This window comes from Puma concolor, chromosome B2 (assembly GCF_028749965.1).
Source record: "Puma concolor isolate L17-30 chromosome B2, mPumCon1.1.hap2, whole genome shotgun sequence".
Lineage (NCBI taxonomy): Eukaryota > Metazoa > Chordata > Mammalia > Carnivora > Felidae > Puma > Puma concolor.
In genome coordinates, this window is record NC_141671.1 from 74,033,889 (window position 1) to 74,047,374 (window position 13,486).

The window sequence follows — 13,486 nt, forward strand, 5'->3', positions numbered from 1 at the left end:
TGTTTTCATTACAAGATAGTCACTAGCAGCTCTTGAGGTTGTAGTCATTTTTCTGTAATCATGTGCATTGAAACAGAATGCCTTCTTTGAATAGTTTCTGCAAAAGAAAAGGGCATTCCCTCCCCTCAAAATGCTGCAAACTCTCACCAGCTCAGATTAGATTGCATGCATATCCCTGAAGCAGTTCCTGTGGCTAGAGGTAGAATACACATTGTTTTAACCCTTTCCTTGAAGGAACCGTGGATCATTTTCCACAAATTCACAAGACTGAACATGTGGGAGGGTTTAGTTCTCTGTTGGCATGAGGAGAGTTGCTGTGGGGTAGATGGTGGGGAATAGATGATGGAGAGTCAACCAGAAACAGATACTTCCTCTGGAGTAGATAATTCCTGCATTAATTTACTCATGCAGCAAACATGTATTGACCACAAAATGTGTTAGACAGTGTCTTAGGGGTTGATTATATATGGCCCCAAACAGCACTTGCCCTCGCAGAGCTCACAACCTACTATAGGAGATTGATGGACTAGCAGCTAAAATGCAGCATAATGGATGTTAGTGTAACAACCACCTGGGAGCAACAAGGAGTCATCTACAAGGAGTGACCAGGATAGAGAGCAGACAAGGAAAGATTTCTGGGAAAGATGCTTCTGAGCTGAGAGTTTAAGGCCCAGTAGAATTTAAACAGGTGAATAAGGGTGTTGCAGTTAAAAAAAAGCAGCATGTACAAAGTCACACAGGCAAAATACTAGTGCATGAGCTAATTGCAAGTAGCAATTTTATAAAGAATCTGTTCAAGAGCTTTTTTGTAAAATGTTCTTATGAATGTGAGAGTAAAATTAGATGAGTCAGTAGCTGGTTGTTCAAGTAGTGAATTGTGGTTGGCAATGAATTACATTTTGAGTAGTAATTTTTTTTACCCTTTACAGCTTGTGAGTGTGTGACTATTTTCTTAGGCATAGAGCCTAGTTACTTTGCAGGGAGAGTCGGATGGGGAAAAAAGGACAGAATGGGATGGGATCGCTTTTTCCTAATTTCAGTCCAGTTATTTTGGAAGTAAAAATTCCAAATGAACTTTTATGGAGAACAATCATGTTCAGATCCAAACAGGTAATGCTTAGGAAAACATATCCACTGTTGATTCTCATTTCCAGGGTGTTCCCTAATGAAATCATTTACTTTTCAACAAGAGAAACAAGTAGGTGTAAGGTCGTGTAAGAGCTTTTCAGAGAATTGAGGCACCCATTCAACTCGAAACAATATTTTACTTTTGATTAAAAAACACACACAAAACACAAAAAAAACAAGTCAATAGGTTTTTCACTGATAGTATCATACTTGGGCCAAATTACAAATAGGGATAAAAATAAAACTTTGGAAATCTCAAAATGAAAAACAATTTGATAATTCATAATAAAGAATATTTTGTGTTCAAAAATAATTACTTTTCTTCCTATGCTTGACATTGGGACTATTAGTTTAAGAAATCCTCTGGGATGATAGGCCTTGCCAAACCATTTCATGGACAAACACTCTCCTGGTTAAGAAAATAAAGAGAAAAGCAAGGCAAACAATATTTGCAGGGATGATCTCATCCTCATGGATCCTCTGGTAGACTTCTGGAGGAGGGAGTTCTCTTTGTCCATAAGATGCCACTTTGATGTGACTATCTGTCTAGCCATGGTCTGGCCTGATTCTGAGAAGCACAGCTGGGGACATTTGGAAAATGTTTAGGAGGAACCTGCTGAATTCTGCACTGGCAAATCCCTAAGAGTTCTGAAAATGATGATGATTGGGTATTTTTTACTGAATATTATTTTATCACTAAAAAAAGTTTCAGTTTATATTTTTCCTTAAATGGAATTGAAGATGTGAGGAAGGTAAATGACCATGTGGAATTCAGAGAGAAAAAGAAAAAGAAGAAGTCAGAATTTTATGCAGTAAAAGCATCAAGAATTATTATAAGTTTAGTTGAATGCTATTTTTATAATTGGTACTCTCTTGAAATTTTTTTCATTTTGAATCCAATGTCAATAGAGGGAAACTGAATCATTCTTGAGGATGGGGAAATTGAGGTATAAAATAGTTAGGTTACTAGTCACATACAAAATTCAAACTTTCACAAAAACAAAATGATAGTTTGAAAGTTTGTAGTCAGATCTCATATCAATGCTCCATGAGTTTTTAACTGTGTGATATTAGGTAGGATTCCTAAACTTTGGATTGTATTTTCCTTATCTATAAAAGGAGAAAATAATAGCCACCTCCAAGAATAGTTAAGGGAATTTTAAAAAAATTGTAAATGTCAATGTATAATCAGTGTTAACCTGGAACTATAGGATTTGTTTTCTTAAAAATCAGATCCATGTATTAATTAAGAGCCCAGATGCAAAATATGTGCTGTTTTCCAGATGCAGATGTATCAATTTGCTTATTATGCTTATTGAAATGTAATATTAATTCCACACATTGAGAACCTAGTCAATCAGAACTGTTTTGTCCCAGAGGATGAGGCCATTAGCAAGCAACATTGACTTTGTATTCAGTTTATTAAGTTTAATTATTTATTTTGAGAGAGAGAGAGAGAGTGAGAAAACAAGTGGGGAAGGGGCAGAGAGAGGGAGGCACAGAGGATCCATAGCGGGCTCTGGGCTGACAGCCAAGAGCCCAATGCGGGGCTCGAACTCAAGAACCATGAGATCATGACCTGAGCCGAGGTTGGACGCTCAACCAACTGAGCCACCCAGGTGCCTCTTGAATTTGTTTTAAAGCTCCAGCTTTGTGAGGCACACTGAACCCCAAGGCACCATAGCCAAAGTCTCCTAACTGCTTTATTGTTATCTAACAAGGATTTCAATCTTTCCTATAGTCACTACTGTTTACCCCACATGAACTCAGCCAGTTCAGTATTTGTTGTTGTTGTTACTCTGTCTCTTTTAATAAGATGAAAAACTTTCAATCACACTGCTTTCATATAGGTACAAATAAAAAAAATAACACATCAGCTTTTGCCTCAGACTCTCCATTGTTAAGAACCTAGTAAAGGGCATATAGCTAATTCAAGCAGAAAAATAACTTATTGAAGATATTAGGTAGATCCCAGAATATCTTGCAGAGACAGATTCAGACTTGGATGCAACCCAGCTGGGAACAACACCCATATTATACTACAGGGCTGGCCCCTTAGAGTCTCCATGGCTGGCACCAGGCACACAGTGCAGAAGCATCCCACTGACCCTCTCCCCATCAGTGCTGCTTTGTCAGAAGACAGTGGACCGTGTGTCTGCTCCCACCATTGCTGGTGCAAAAATCCTGTGTGATGTCACCTTCTGCACTGCATCTGAATTGAAGATTTGCAAGGGTGATTTTGAATGTCAGAGCCAAGTCATATGCCTGTATCTGGCTACAAGGGAAACTGGAAAAATGAGTACCTTGCATGGACTCAGAATATAAGAAATTCTCCAAATGTGAGAAGAATTTTAAGAAGCACTTGAGACCCAAAGCATTAAAAATGTCCATAAAAAATGGTAAGTTTCCTCTTACCATTGAACCTTTATAAGTGTGCAGTTCAGTAGTGTTAAGTATAATAACATTGTTGTGTAACTAATCTCCAGGACTTTTCATCTGGCAAAACTGGAACTCTTTGCCAACTAAGAAATAACTCACTATTTCCCCCTCTTTCAAGTCGTTAGCAGTGACCATTCTACTTCCTGTTTCTTTGAATTTAACTACTTCAAACTAATTTAAATGCTTTGAATTTAATTTAAGAGAGGTGGAATCTTACAATATTTGCCTTTTTGTGACTGGATTATTTCATTTACCATAATGTCGTCAAGGTTCATCCACATTGTACCATGTGCCAGAATTTTTTTTTCCTTTTAAGACTGAATACCATTCTACTTACCACATTTTTAAAACTGTTCACCTGTCAATGGGCATTTAGGCTGCTTCCACCTCTTGGCTATTGCGAATATTGCTGCTATGAACAGGGGTAAACAAATAGCTGTTAATAAATCTGGATGGAAAAGTAGACTGTTCTTTCTTAAAGGAGGAACATTAAAGGCATGTTGCAAAAATAGCAGACAAATGTGAAAACAGAAATTATTACTCATCTTTACAAACAACCTACTACACCAATTAAGTTAGAGATAAAAGAAAAAAAATACACCTGGATAGACTATAGTTGAATTCAATGACCAAGGAAGACAAAGAGGAAGGTATAAAAGTTTCTAGAGGACTTACAAAAGAATAAGAATTGACTGCATATCACATTTCTCAACAGTTAGAGAGCTGTAACACTGAAATAAATGTGTGTACAGCAAGGATATTCTGATGTCCTTTAAGGGCTTGGAAGTTTAACACACAAAGATCTCTTGAAGAATACTTTTGCATTAAAATGTCTTTCAATGAGAAGAAAATGAGAATCAATGCATATGGGGAATGAGACTGCAAATAATTAAGTAAAAATGTTTGTGGCTTTAGAAGGTAGATACTTCTTCCTATTATCTTCAAAAGAACCTATAGTATTAACAATACCAAGATCTGCTCCTGACTAGGAGGAATGGGTCAAAGAATTTTCCCATTTTTAATGTATTATTGCTTTCTTTCATTAAATCAAAAGGTAAAATGTTACATAAACTGCAATACATTTGTGTGTGTGTGTGTGTGTGCATGCGTGCGTGTGTATGTGTGTGTACACTTCTAAAAATGAAGTAGAGTTCCAGTCTCACCCAGAACCACTTTATTGGTCTTTATTGAATGGCCATCATTAAAGCACCTCTATACTTTATCACATGAATTTAGCTACTCTGTGAAGTTTACAACTGAAGGAACTCAGCACTGTAAAATGTTTTGGATAATAAGTGTTTGCTATCTTTGCCCTGTAAAAGCCAGCAACCCAATAGCTAGAATCCTGACATTAATTGTACCCTGTGCTAGTTAGTGGTCCAGCTCCCACTAAGAAAACAAGGTACAACAACTCCTGTTTTTATTAAACTGGCCTCATAAATATTCAGACTTATTGAATGTCATATGTGATCCCCGTTTTTATTAATATGTACTTATGTTAATTTTTATATGTTTGACCTGTCCATTGCCAGGAAAAATATTTTTATGTAAGTATAACCATTTATGTTTGAAATCAGTGTATTTTCTTGCTTCATCATAAACTTTTCTCACAGCTGTTTGCTAACTAATATTTCTCCCCAGGCTGAGTTGCTGCAGCTACTAAAAGTGTTCCAAAAGGATCGTAAATTATAGAGCCTATGAAAACAATGTTAGATACACTTTGTATTTCATTCTAGATTCAAGTCAAATAAACTACATTTATTTTAGCAATAAATGTAGAGCTACAAAAAATAGAAAAATGCTATGTATAAGGGAATGTTTAGTTTTATGTGTAAATTTCATATTACATTATTGAATGCATTCATTTAATATTAATATATTAAATATTAATTTAATATCCCATATTAACTTAATAAACATTAAACCACAAAATCTACTTCACTTTTATTTTTTTTACCTGGAAAGAGCAAATTAAATTTCTTGTTTTTAATTTGGCTAACCGTTAACATCGTCATTGAATGTCATTGCAGAGGGATAATGGTGAAACTTAGCTATTGTAAAACATAATTGTCTTAAGCAGAGAAAAATTTAATTTGTAAAACTTCATGCCACTTTTTATAATATCCTGAAAAAACACTTCAACCATTTGTTATGAAAATTTAATGTAAACAAAGGATACTCCTTTGAATTGACAGGAATAGATTATAGACATCATGATGAAGAGTGTTGTGTACATATTTGTAGCATCAGTGTCATAGTTTGGGTGAGGTTAATCTTCAGTAGGAGCCAAACTCTAGTGTTAAAGAGAAAGTGGTGACTAGGTAGTGAGTAGATAGCATTAGCTCTGTTACCTGTTGTCAAACATAATAAATGTTTAAACCCTAAAGCAGGAAGTTTTCCTGTTTTAATTTCCTGTTTGTCTCTGAAAAAAAAAATCTGTGGCCAAGAAGATTCAGTAGTGCACCTGTAATAGCAGTGCAAATGTAATCAGGTTCTCTGTTGGAATTTAAAAGCCTGGAAAATTAGTCTATATTTTAACCATCAGTCATGTTACCTTTTTAGGTAACAGAGCTCTGCATGTGACATCTCCTATCATACAGGACTTTTGATGCACAGGTAAGTACTTGTTGCATTGAATTGAAATCAATTAAACAGTCATTTATTGGGAGACTACTTTTTATCTAGATATATGTCTGATACTATGAGACTCTCATCTATTTACATAAATTGATGTCATATACTTTTATTTAAGATCTTTTTATTTTACAGTTTTAGATTTACAGAGCCATTATAAATATAATAGATTTCTAATATACTCCACATCCACTTTCCTCTGTTGTTAATATTAATATCAGTATAGTACATTTGTCACAACTAAGGAACCAATATCAAAATTTTCTTATCAATAAAGTCCACACTTTACTAGATTTCCTTAGTCTTACCTAATTTTCTTATTCTGTTCCTGGATGACATTCAGGATACCACATTACATTTAGTCATCTGGTCTCCATAGGCTCCTCTTGTCTATGACCGTTTCTTACACTTCCTTTGCTTTGATGACCTTGACAATTTTAAGGAGTACTGGGTATATATTTTGTAGAATTTTCTTCTATTGGAATTAATCTGATGTTTTCCCCACAATTGCCCTGGGTTATGAAATATTGGGAGGAAGAGGTAAAGTGTCATTTTCATCATATCATATCAAGGGTGCATACTATCAACATGAGTTATCACTATTGATGTTAGCCTTGATCACCTAAGGTAGTGTTTGTCAGATTTATCTCTACTTTAAAATGGTTATTTTTCTCTTTAATCATTCTACAATTATATATCATACTTCCCTGAAGGACATCACTATATGCAGCCCCCAGTGACTTAAAATGTGGGGAACAAAGCTTCAGCTCTTTGAGGTGAATTATCTACATAAATTATTTGGAGGATCTCATATATCTTTCAACAGTGTTTTCCAATTTCTCTCTCATCTATAAAGAAAAAAAAAGAATAAAAAACTATGGATTCCATTTTCTTTTTTTTTTTCTTTTTTCAATTTTTTTAACATTTATTTTTGAGAGAGAGAGAGAGAGAGAGAGAGAGAGAGAGAGAGTGTGTGTGTGTGTGTGTGTGTGTGTGTGTGTGTGAGTGGGGGAGGGACAGAGAGAGAGGGGGACACAGAATCTGGAGCTGGTTCCAGGCTCCAAGCTGTCAGCATAGAGCCCAATGGGGGGGCTCAGATTTGTGAACCGTGAGATCATGACCTGAGCTGAAGTTGGACACTTAACTCACTGAGCCACCCAGGCACCCCGGATTCCATTTTCATTGAACAGATTTGAAACTAGAAATTGCTGTTGTCCTTTGATAAAGGAAGCTGATGTTTAATTGTAGAGGTAAGAAAAAAAAATGATAAGCTAGAAATAGCATTCCCAAATGAGATTATGATAAATTTTTTTAAAATTGTCTAAATAAGGGGCACCTGGGTGGTTCAGTCAGTTAAGCATACAACTTCAGGTCAGGTCAAGATCCCTAGTTTGTGAGTTTGAGCCCCACGGCAGCTCACTGCTGTCAGCACAGAGCCTGCTTCAGATCTTCTGTGTCCCTCTCTGTCTACCCTTACCCCCAACTCCTGCATGCTCTCTCTCTCTCTCAAAAATAAATAGACATTTGAAAATACAATACAATAAGATAAAATTGTCTAAATAAAATGTGAAATTAAAAAATCAGCTGAATGCTAACTACTAGGTATTGACTCAAGCTGTGTTAGGAAATGTGAGATCACAATAAAAATAAATAAGCAATAAATAAAGTAAAAAAAAAACAGCACTTGAGGTTTAAAGATGAGAAGGAATAGTTTATGGAAATTTTGCTTTAAAATGGTGTTGATAAGTAACCCTGATGGTGTTTCTTTTAAGCCCTCAGTAAAATACTTTCAAAGAATCAAAACACATGACAGACATTTTATGAGCACAAAATAATAACTTATTTCCAGTGCCTGTATGTTGATCTTCCTACATGGATATGTATATAGATAGAACTGGCTTGTGAAAACTTTACTAGAGCATTGCTTCATGTGACAGAGGATGCCTGGGAAACTTCAGTAAACCCTTTATACCTTCTAGACATTGTTTAGAGTCAGAAACTTAAGGTGTGAGCAGCTGTCCTTCTACCCTGATCTTTCCTCATCTTAAGGCAGCTAGAACTTGGTGGCTCACATTTCTTCTTCATCTTCTTCACGTAATCCTTCACAGATAGTAATTTCCAAGAACCAATTGGATATTAAGCACTCCATGTGTGAGGAAGTCTCAGCCCTTGCATGTTGCTGTTTAGTAAGTAAACCGTATTGGTGGGGTTTGTAACCTAGAAAAGTCTCTGAAGGAATGCTTAATGAAAATTACAGCTTCCACGGGCTGCACTGATTTAGGATATAAGTAACCAGGCTTTTGGGTCAGAAAAGCATGTTACTTCAATGGGGTAGAACTGCCAGGAAAAAAGGGGAATTTGAGTAGGAGCTATGGACCTTCACTTACCTCCCAACTAATCATATATCAGGGTAGGTAAAAATGTACAGGTACACATTTAGGAATTATGCAAAAATCTCACAATGTCAGAACACACTATATATTAACAAAGTAAATCTACAGTCAAAATAGTCTGAATTTACCATATTTGAACAGGTGAAAACATAAATACATGAAACCTGGTAGCTTAGTGGTGAAGGCATGGACAAGGATAAAGAATTAGTGAAGGAAGATAGACTAAAAACTACATGTTAGGATAAAAAAAAGTTCAAGAAATTTTTGAAATCCTCAAAGAATTGTAAAGTATTAGGAACCAGGAACAGCTCCAAAAAGAGGAAAAACTTGGATGAAAATAAAAGATAAGGTGAGACACAACAGAGTGAGTTGGAAAGTCCTAGTAAAGGAAATGGACTAAGGGGCCACATAACATGGCCCTAGGAATAGATTGCCTGGGTTTGAAATCTGGCCCTTTGGCTTTTTTACGTTATCCATATTTTACATACCTCTTCTACAAAATGAGGATAACAATAATATTTAATTCACTTGGACTGTTTTAGAATTTGTGTAAGATAATTTATTTATAAATGCCTAGTGCAGGGGCGCCTGGGTGGCTCAATCTGTGAAGCATACAACTTCAGCTCAGGTCATGTTCTCACAGTCTGTGAGTTCCAGCCCTGTGTCGGGCTCTCCGCTGACAGCTCAGAGCCTAGAGCCTGATTCAGATTCTGTGTCTCCCTCTCTTTCTGCCCCTCCCCACCTCATGCTCTGTCTCTCTCTGTCTCTAAAAAATGAGTAAACCTTAAAAAATTTTTTAAAAATGCCCAGCACATTAAAAATATTTGATAAAAACTAGGCCTAACAGTTGGAAAGGATTGCAAAAGATCTAAAAATGCAATATAAGGAACACAGGCAGAAAATTAAGTATTTTCTGTGAAAATAAAAGTAACCAAAAATGTGGAAGACAGCCTTCATAACCTTGGAGCAGACAATGATTTCTTAAGAAGAAAAAAGTATTAGCTATAGAAGAACAATTTGATAACTCAGATTTCACAAAAACTAAAAATTTATACTCTTTAAAAGATTCTATTAAAGAAAATAAAAAGGCAAACCAAAGGCTGGGAGAAAGTCTGTGCAATCCATATATTTGACAGAGAATTTGTGTCTAGAATTTATAAATAACTCTTAAAAGAATAAGGCCAAAACATCCCAATAAAAATGGGCAAAATATTTGAATAGACACTTCATAAAACAATATATGTGAATGGGTAGTAAACATATGAAAAGTTGCTCAATATAACTAATCACCAGGGAATTCAAGTTAAATCATAATGGATACCATGATATACTTACTTACTAGAATGACTGAAATTTTATTTTTTATTTTATTTTATTTTAATTTAATTTTATTTTGTCTAAAACATTTTTTAATGCTTATTTATTTTTGAGAGAGAGACAGAGAGAGAGTGTGTGAGAGGAGGAGGAACAGAGAGAGAGGGAAAGAGACAGCAGCTGAAGCAGCTGTGTCAGCACAGAGCCCAATGCAGGGCCCAAACTCACCAACCGCCAGATGATGACCTGAGCCAAAGTTGGACGTTTAACTGACTGAGCCACCCAGGCACCCCTGGAATGACTCAAATTTTAAAAAGTAACACAAAACAAACTATTGTACTGAACAAGTAGAATTCTTTCATGTTGCTGGCAGCAATGTAGACGGTATGGCCCTTTTGGAAACATTTAGCCAGTTTCTTGTAAAGTTAAACATTCAGTTACCACATAACCAAGTAATCCCACTTTAATGTATTTATGCCAAAGAAATGAAAACGTACATCAACACAAAGGCTTGCACATGAATGTTTAATAGTTTTATTTATAATCACTTCAAAATGGAAACAACCCAAGTGCTTATCATCAAGTTAATTGTTAAACAAATTGTGGTGTGTTCATATAATGGAATGTTACGTGGCTGAAAATAGGAACGAACTTCTAATATATACAACTAGGTGAATCTCAGAAACATGCCAAATGAGAGAAGGCAGGAATAAAGGCGTTCATACTACTATGTTATTCCATTTATATGAAATTTTGGAACAGGTGAAACTAATCTGTAGTGACCCAAAGCAGAGGAGTGGTTGACTGGGGCCAGAGGAGGGGCAGGGTTGACTGCAGATCTTTTGGAGTAATATCCTGATCGTGATGGTGGGGATGTTTTGATGGTTGTCAAAACTCATCTACTTAAGACTGGTGCTATTATTTTATATAAATGTTGCTTTCAGAAGAAAGGTTGAAAATGTTTTTAAAATGTCATTTGTGGACAGCACAGTATAAAGTTAAATATTTCATAAGGAGTTTCTCTAATATGCCAGGACTTAACATAAATATAGCACACATTTTATTTTCCTAAAAAATAAGAAGTTTTTGAGGAAAAACTCTTATTACTAAAAAAGAAAGCAAAATTGAAGTCTCGAGGGCTGTGCAAACAGGCATCTGATGAAGAAGCCCAGAAGTCACCGGAGGCTGTGGAAGTTAGCAACCCACACATAATCATTAAGCACGTCTGTTATGATCATAATGAAGAAGTGAGTCCTGATGGTTGTATTTCTGATGTGAAACGCCCTGACACTCTTTAAAAAAAAAATAGAGATCTCTGACTGTCAAGAGCTGGGCTGTTACCTTTAGACACTCTATGGCCAGACATGTTGCACTTGACTTCTGTTAGATACCGCTTAAGTCACTTCCATGTAAAATATCTCTGTACTTTACAAGGTGTTTGAGAGGCTAAAATAAAGTGAAAAACTAGATGAAATGTAGCCTATACCTGGTTTTGCTCGCTAACACCAATCACTTGTACAAAAGTACATACGAATGTCCAAAATGACAATGGCATATTATGTAAAACCAATAATTCAATAATTTATAATTAACCCACATATAATTATAGAGAAGACCAAAAAGTGGATGAGTGCATGGGTAGAAACTATGTGTAGAGTACAGGTGGATTACATTTTCATCTTAAATAGAAAGGACACTAATTTATCAGATCATGCCTCTAATATGATCTTAGAGGCTTTATAATCTTTAAAACATAACTGGTTGTTAGGTTTTAAATCTGAAATCTAGTAGAATTAGAAATGGCACACATATAATCCAAAACTCTGTAGAAAATAAAAGCTTAAGCAACATAACCCAAATAGAAAAAGGCAGATTAAAAGGAAATACAGAAGCACATAGAACAAAAAGAGCAAAATAAGATGAAATTTTTAAGAACAAATATATTAGATGAAGCAGAAGGTAAATTCTCCAATCATATCTCCATGTAAATGTGTGCAATGTAACCAGACAAGTGCTTTGATTTGAGAAGTAGCTGATTTGTTTATTCTTTGCTATTCCATCTTAGAAAATGCAGATTAATAAAATAGATACTATATCTGGAGATAAGAGTAAATGGCAAAGAGTGAGAGAGAAGAGAAAAGAAGGGATACAGTTTATCTACAAAGTCTGTAAGGATGTCTGTGATGAGTTGGGTCTAACTTTCTTGATGAATAGCCCCATTGCTCTAGCAGCCTTCCTTCTGTGTGAGGAAAGATCCAAGTAGAGTGAGTATGCCTGTTCAGTCCTCTTCTTATCCTTCTGTTCATTACCAGAACTTCAGCGTACTTCTGTGTGTAACTTATTATGAGGGGGCATTTTTGTCTATCTGTGGAAGAAGAGGGTATAGCTTCTCCAAACCAAAAAGGGCCATCACTGATCCTGTAGCAGTTTCTAATTATAGGAAACACACCACAGACATCCTCCTATGCACTGAGGAAGGTAATAAAGAATGTATTGGGCATCACCCTGCCCTCTAACAGTTTACAAACTTGGTTGGTGAGATAGCAGTCGACATGTATAAAACAAACACGTGTATGGGGAAAAACCTAAATTAATAAAATACTTATCAATACATATTTGGAAAGGGAGAAATCAGTGTAGGCTGCCATCCTTAGAATTCCTTCATGGAAACAGAACGCTTTGAAAGTGATCATGGAGGATAAATGGACTCCAGGAAGTAGATGAGTGAGAAGCTCAGAGAGGCTGTGAAGGTGTGACAGAGAAAAGACAGAGTTCAGGGAATTAAATGTGGACAAATCTACAAGAAATACTCTGTTGCAAACCCAGGGAAACCTTAGCATATCTTTACTGCAGTGCCACATGGTTCGTGGTGATGTGGGTAGACTGTATGTATGAACATATGTAAAATATAGACCTTGAGATTAGTAGTTTTTAATAAGTTGTATCCACTGGCAACACTATCTCTCTGACCATGGCTGTTAGCTAAGAAAAAGGAGGGTTAAGATTAATATACAATGTGTAACTTTGAGTAACTCTATAATGGTTGTTTCACCAATACTAACCAACTTGCATTGCACAAAAAGAACAGAGTTTTGTGGACATTAGCGAAATTCCAAATAAAATATGCATGCTGTAAACTGATGATCTAGGAACTATGGAGACATTTTTATGAATTTAATAAATCATAAGTAGAGAGCTACATACAGGTTTGGATCACTCAGAAGTAGATTTTTTAAAATCTGTCTTAGTTGTAACAAGAATTTCTTAGATCTTAATTCCTCGTGTGTGAGTTTTGAAGTTTCCCAGAGGCTCTTTACAATTGGAGGACCCATAAAAATAAATGGATGGAAGCTCTCTCAGATCACAAGAATTCTGCCTTGAAATAAAATGCCATTCTTTCAGCACACATCTGAGGAACGAGTGAACCTGGCCACATTTTTAATGTTCCAATCATCTTAAATTAATTTTCTACTGTGCCAGGCTAAGAAAAATCCAATACATATTTCTTTTTTTTTTTTTTTAATTTTTTTTTTTTTAACGTTTATTATTATTTTTGGGACAGAGAGAGACACAGCATG

General features: G+C 35.6%; 1 long non-coding RNA gene across 12 annotated transcripts in view; it reads left to right on the forward strand.

The window, feature by feature from the left end:
* Nucleotides 1-13,486, forward strand: part of LOC147581049 (uncharacterized) — a 530,577-nt gene that overhangs the window by 275,533 nt on the left and 241,558 nt on the right. For 9 of the 12 annotated variants that reach the window (XR_015251355.1, XR_015251345.1, XR_015251354.1 and 6 more), the window contains exon 3: nucleotides 6,130-6,183. The exons of 2 other annotated variants lie outside the window; for them this stretch is intronic. This is a non-coding gene — a long non-coding RNA (uncharacterized LOC147581049). Of the gene's footprint in view, nucleotides 1-6,129; nucleotides 6,184-6,205; nucleotides 8,388-13,486 lie in introns of those variants that run through there. One more of the 12 variants, XR_015251349.1, reaches the window with a different exon arrangement.